This window comes from Siphateles boraxobius, unplaced genomic scaffold, assembly GCF_051911475.1.
Source record: "Siphateles boraxobius isolate OS27281-9 unplaced genomic scaffold, OSU_SipBor_1 13, whole genome shotgun sequence".
Taxonomy (NCBI): Eukaryota; Metazoa; Chordata; class Actinopteri; order Cypriniformes; family Leuciscidae; genus Siphateles; species Siphateles boraxobius.
In genome coordinates, this window is record NW_027508733.1 from 2,200,749 (window position 1) to 2,206,866 (window position 6,118).

Here is a 6,118-nt window from a genome sequence, read left to right on the forward strand (position 1 = left end):
ATTTCTTGACATTTGAAGATGTTTTGGAGTCAGTTTACACTAGCATTCAAAGGTTTATCACATGTATATTTGATAGTGATGCTATTGATGATTAGGGTGTGCAGTTTAATAACATTATAATAAGTAATAGTGATTTTCAACATTAGTGAATCTTTAGCTCTGTTTAATTCCACCTTTACTGGGGTTTCTATCAAACACATTAAAATGTCTGTGTAAATCCAAACTTTTGAATGCCTGTGTCATTGATGAGGACATTCCCATCATCCTAAAGCTGATGAAACCAGAATGAGAAATAAGAGCAGAAAAAAGACATGTAAACATATACTTACTTTGTACTTATACAGAATACCAATGTACCACCAATAACCAGGACTATGACTCCTCCCCTCACACACAGCATAGCAATAAACAAGTTTGCATTTGTAGGTCCTTCAAAAAAATTAAATAAAACTTGTAAAAATATATACAATAATATACAGAAACAGCAATACAAGGCTTAAACAACTAACTGATGAAATAATAATCAAGACTAATAACAATTTATTAATTATGTCTAGATTAGTCACGCACTCCCTGGGTTATCACAAACTACATTTCCCACTATGCACCTCCCTGGACTGATTACACACACCTGCATCTCATTCACACACACACACACACACACACACACACACACACACACACACACACACACACACACACACACACACACACACACACACACACACACACACCAGTGCGAAGTCTTGATTTGCCTGGCTGTCATTTCTGAGCGTTTGTTTCCCGTGGATTGATTAGTACGTTGGACTGTGTATCCCCATTTCTGATTGTTCTCTGCCTGCCCCGACTTGGATGCTTACTGGACCTTGCTTCTCGCCGCCTGCCTCGACCCTTTGCTTGTTATCTGGTGTGACTCTGCCTTGTCTCCGTTGCCCTGTTTGCTGGTGTTGATCCCTGCCTGTTTGACAACTCTAATAAAAGCTGCAATATGGTGTGCTACTGTTTTTAAAATTAACAGCTAAATACTGTTTTGTCATCTACAGCTATATGCTGTTAAATTACAGTTATATATTGTAGCTGACAAAACGGTATTTAGCTGTTAATTTCAAAAACAGTTACACACCGTATTTTTACAGTATGATGCTGGCAACCACAGCTGCCAGTATTTTACCGTTTTTTTACAGGATTATTATTTTACAGTGAAAATACCTTTAAGTATTGTGGTATTCTGCCATGTTTCTCACTGACACGCCCCCAACTCATAAACCTCAGGGATTAAAGAAAATCCCAAGCTTTCCACTCGTATTAACGACATTGTGGTGGATGTCATGTGCAACTCGTAAATACGATCTTTCCGTCATGGCTTGAACGCACCATTACATTTAGAGCCTTTGCCATCACTGTATGCTCATCATAGTAGTTGTGTTACTACCCATTTCTGTTATGTGGATTACAAAAGAGAACAACACAACACTAGATAAACTTTTAGATTTATTCTCATTCAACACTAGACTTTTACAATATGCCTTAAAACAGGCATACATACATGTATACATACATACCTTAACTGTTCATAAAATACAAATATACTCTTAAGTCAGGTTTCAGTGAACACTAGCCCATTATTTTATATCAAAACAAATAGTTTATAAAATATATATCAGCATTTGATACTTTTGGACTGATGGTTAAAGTCTTTTTCTGCACAGTTTTCCCAGTTATTTCTCCGTGCAGCTTTGGTCCTCTTTTACGTTTTTTTTTTTTTTTTTCAATAAAGTATCTGAAAAATAAGAGGAGAAAATTTTCAGTTAAAATGATTTGCAGTGTATAATTTTGATTATCTAAAAATGTCTAACCAAAAACTACTGGATAACTAACTGAAGACTTGGAATAAACTGCACAGGTCATACAGAGTACATTTACAGTCAGTGGATTCTAGCATGAGGCATATAAATGTGGATCTTCTCCTGATAAACAAAAGTTATGTGTCAGTTTGGAAATGTGAGCTTTGTTTTAGTGAAACAAAATGCAGACATATGTAATATGACATACTTACCAAGAAGGGTAAAACAAGGAGACACAGGCAAGCATTTCCTCAAGGTCAGCAGGAGTGGCAGACATCTATTGGTAAAGAAAACAATTTAAGATGACTGACAGTATCTGCAAATAAAAATTTAAAACTTAATGTGCTACTCGTTGCTTATATTCTACATAGGCAATAGGCCTAACATATTTAGAATATGAATGGTTTATGTAAAAATGATAATTTTCTCATTTACTCACCCTTATGCAGATTTAAACTCCAATGATGCAAAAGATGATATTTTAATGGAGATGAAATGTCTGTTTGTCCCTACAATGCAAAAGAAGAGAATGGGGATCAAACTTTCAAACACCAATAGTCATAGTAAATGAAGGATGAAGGTAATTCATACGGGTCACATGGTTTAACCAGTTTTCTGAAGTGATTCAATTTGTTTGGGTGAGAACAGACCAAACACTTTTCACTGTACATCTAGCAATTGCAGTCTAGTTTTTGCTGCTTTGGTCTTATATCTTTGATATTAGATGAAACGACTGGTGACTTAGATTAAAGGGATAGTTCACCCAAAAATTAAAATTATCCCATGATTTACTCACCCTGAAGCCATCTTAGGTGTATATGACAATCTTCTTTCAGACGAATACAATTTTAATGTCCTGGCTCTTCCAAGCTTTATAATGGGAACCATTTTTCAAGTCCATAAAAGTGCATCCATCCATGATAAAAGTGTCCCAAACTGCTCTGAGGGGTTAATGAAGGCCTTCTGAAGCAAAGCGATGCGTTGGTGTAAGACAAATATCCATATTTAAAACTTTATCAACTGAAATAACTATTTTCAGGAAGACGGCCATACGCATAGATTTACTGCAAAAGAATAACACTTATAATTTACGTACAACGTAATGACAAACGCAGTTGCCAGCTCTGTTTGTTTGAACCGCAAGAGGCTTACGCTACTCCATCATACATTGTTAAGTGTTACTCTTGTGGAGTAAGTCGACTTGCGTACGGCCGTCTGCCGGAAGCTAGTTATTTTAGTCGATAAAGTTTTAAATATGGAAATTTTTCTTACAAGAACACAACGCTTGGCTTCAGAAGGCCTTTAGCCTTTGGAGCCGTTTGGGACACTTTTATGATGGATGGATGCACTTGTATGGACTTAAAAAAATGTTGCCCATTCACTGCCATTATAAAGTTTGGAAGAACCAGGATATTTTTTAATATAGCTTTGAAATTTAATTTGTCTGAAAGAAGAATGTCATATGCACCTAGGATGGCTTCAGGGTGAGTAAATCATGGGCTAATTTTCATTTTTGGGTGAACTATCCCTTTAATGGTACTGTACCTTTATGTTTCTTTTGGAGCTTGAAGGTTTGGTCCTGTGATGAACTAGTTCGGATACAAATGCAAGTAAAAGGCGTTTATTAGAGATGGTCAGGTTTACACAAAGCACACAGGCCGGGGAACAAACACTCAGATGGAGAGGTGACACAAGGACGTTGACGGGCAACCCGGAGAATCGTGGTGAGATCGGCGTGCTCAGGAAACAAACAATCCAGACGGTGAAGACAACGAAGAAGATCCACGAAGACTGGTAATCCACACGAGGAGACGAAAAGAGCCACAACGATCTGGCAACATGAGATAGAATTACTGAACATATAAAGGGAATGGTGATGAACTGCAGCTGGCGCAGACAATCAATGGGATTGGTAACCACGCCCACACAGACACAGACACACACACACACACACACACACACACACACACACACACACACACACACACACACACACACACACACACACACACACACACACACACACACACACACACACACACACACACAAAACACCAGGGGCCTGTACCATGATGGTAGTTGAACAAACTCAGGGTTACAGGATTAGTTTTGAGTTGACAAAACCAAACCAATCCAACCAGGCTTTGTTGGTATCATGATGCTGATCATCAACTTTCTCTGTCAACTCAGGCTTTGATCTTGAGTTTAGGAGTTTAGGTGTGACATCAGTAGCGAACAGCCAATCACATGTTGAGAGAGAGTGAAACTGAGATTAATTTCTCGCGAGAGAAGCAGCGCAATTCACTTATTAAATAAAAGTATTAAAATAGGAAGAATTTAAACAAATTTACACAGCAAGAAGAAAACAGCTGTCTATGAAAGAGGACAACTAAAAGAAAAAGTCTCGCTACTGTATATCAGTGCAAGTAAAAGTTGTGAAGTTATTTTATACAGCTGATAAATGTATAGAGAGAATTGAACATTTAAGCTCACATGTAGTTATTTTATAGCTTCATCTATTGATGCTAAAGCGTATTTATATTACCTTTATATATTTATTCATTTAAACTGCGTAATAATAATTGATGAACTAAAATTGTACATGTGTGATTGATTAAGGGTATAATAATTACATAAATAATATCTAAATCATACAAAATTATTATTCTAAATAAGCATCTCTAAAAACCAGACGATTTTGTCTTTAAAAATCATTTGCTATGTAGTGACCTTTAATTTGGAGTAGAAACAGGTGGATTGACTTTATCACATCAGACATGTGTCACTTTGCTCACAGCTGATTGGTCCAAGTTCGGTTTGCAACCTCTTACCTGGAACATAACCTGCCCCGGACCAGGTTAGCCGTGGAGCGTAAGTTACTATGGCGATGAACACTGCTTAAAGCCAAACCACTTTCATGGTCCCTAAAACCCAGGGTTGTCGCAAACTAAACTGAAACATAGCTGGCTAGCCACCTAAACCGGCTTCATGGTATAGGCCCCAGGGGTGCTTCTCATTTCTTATTTGTGCATCCTCGTTTCCTTTCCTCGCTTCCTTTCCTAGCGCCTCAGCCCCTGTAGGTTTTGAGGGTAGGACGCAAGGAAAGAAAATGAGGACGGAGGAATCGAATGAAAGCTTTTTTTATACATGGGAAGACTTGATCACTCGAGCGTCACTTCACAGCGTCATCAGCAGCGCTCAAAGGATCTGCCCTTATGTTGTTGAAGTTTGTTTATTTAAAAAATTCATAATAAATAATAATAAAGCAAGATACCCTGTTGAAATATGTGAGATGTGTGGTTTATATAAACTGCAAAGGTAAACTATAAATTAAAAAGATTGTGACCGATGTGAAGGGGGAGGAGAATGTATACGTGCGTCACGTTTAGTCGATAAAACACTTCCGCATAAGATACACCTGTGTATCCTCGCTCATGACTCCTCTGAAAGCCTCCTCACTCCTCGATCCTCGACTCCTCACGGTGCAATTAGAGAATTGAGATGTCCTTCAAGATGGCTGTGCTTGATTGGTTTCCGGGTCATAGGATGGAGGACAGAGGAGCGAGGAGACGAGGAGGGATATTGAGAAGCACCCCAGAATGAACCATGACAGGTCCCCATTCGTCTTCCATTGTTTGGGCAAACAAACGCACATAATTTCTCCATGACAATATCTTAATTTTTCCTCCAAGAGAAAGAGACAACATAAGGTTAAGTAAATGATGAGAGAACTACCATTTTTAGGTGAACAATTACTATAGTTGTTCATAAAACAAACAATAGGCAATGATTTTGGATTTTTGCAAAAAAACAATGATTCTTAAAGAATCAGTCCTTGCTTTTCTACAAAGTAAGCCTTCAGGAGTTGAACTACAATGACAAGGAAAACATAATGTAAAGAAGAGATACATAAAAAATAAATAAACAAAATAAAGTCTCAATAAAAAAGAAAAATCAGAAAGTGATTGACATTCCTTCCATCCATCTGTTATGCCGCTATTTCTGCAGCGTTTTGAAAACAGCACGTTCACAGTAATTACACAAGAATTTGGAATTTTGATTATACCTCACGTATCTTTTGCTTAGATAAAGATTGGGACATGTGTCCGTTGCATATGCATAAAGTGTGCATGATGGTAACCAACCTAATGTAGTCTGAGTGTACGCTAACGAGCTCACAAGCAAGCTATCATATTTTACTCGGTTACTATTCCATGATTAAAACACGCTATCCTGTCATCTTACACTTACACTGGATATTTAAGTCCCTTTCA

At 37.6% G+C, this 6,118-nt stretch overlaps 1 long non-coding RNA gene across 1 annotated transcript; it reads right to left on the bottom strand.

Moving 5' to 3' along the window:
- Positions 1 to 2,053: 2,053 nt before the first annotated feature.
- On the bottom strand, positions 2,054 to 3,657 carry LOC143735543 (uncharacterized). The gene is made up of 3 exons (XR_013203212.1): positions 3,390 to 3,657; positions 2,284 to 2,353; positions 2,054 to 2,121 (listed from the first exon to the last, which is right to left on the bottom strand). It is a non-coding gene; the product is annotated as an uncharacterized LOC143735543 (long non-coding RNA).
- Between the last annotated feature and the right edge of the window lie 2,461 nt (positions 3,658 to 6,118).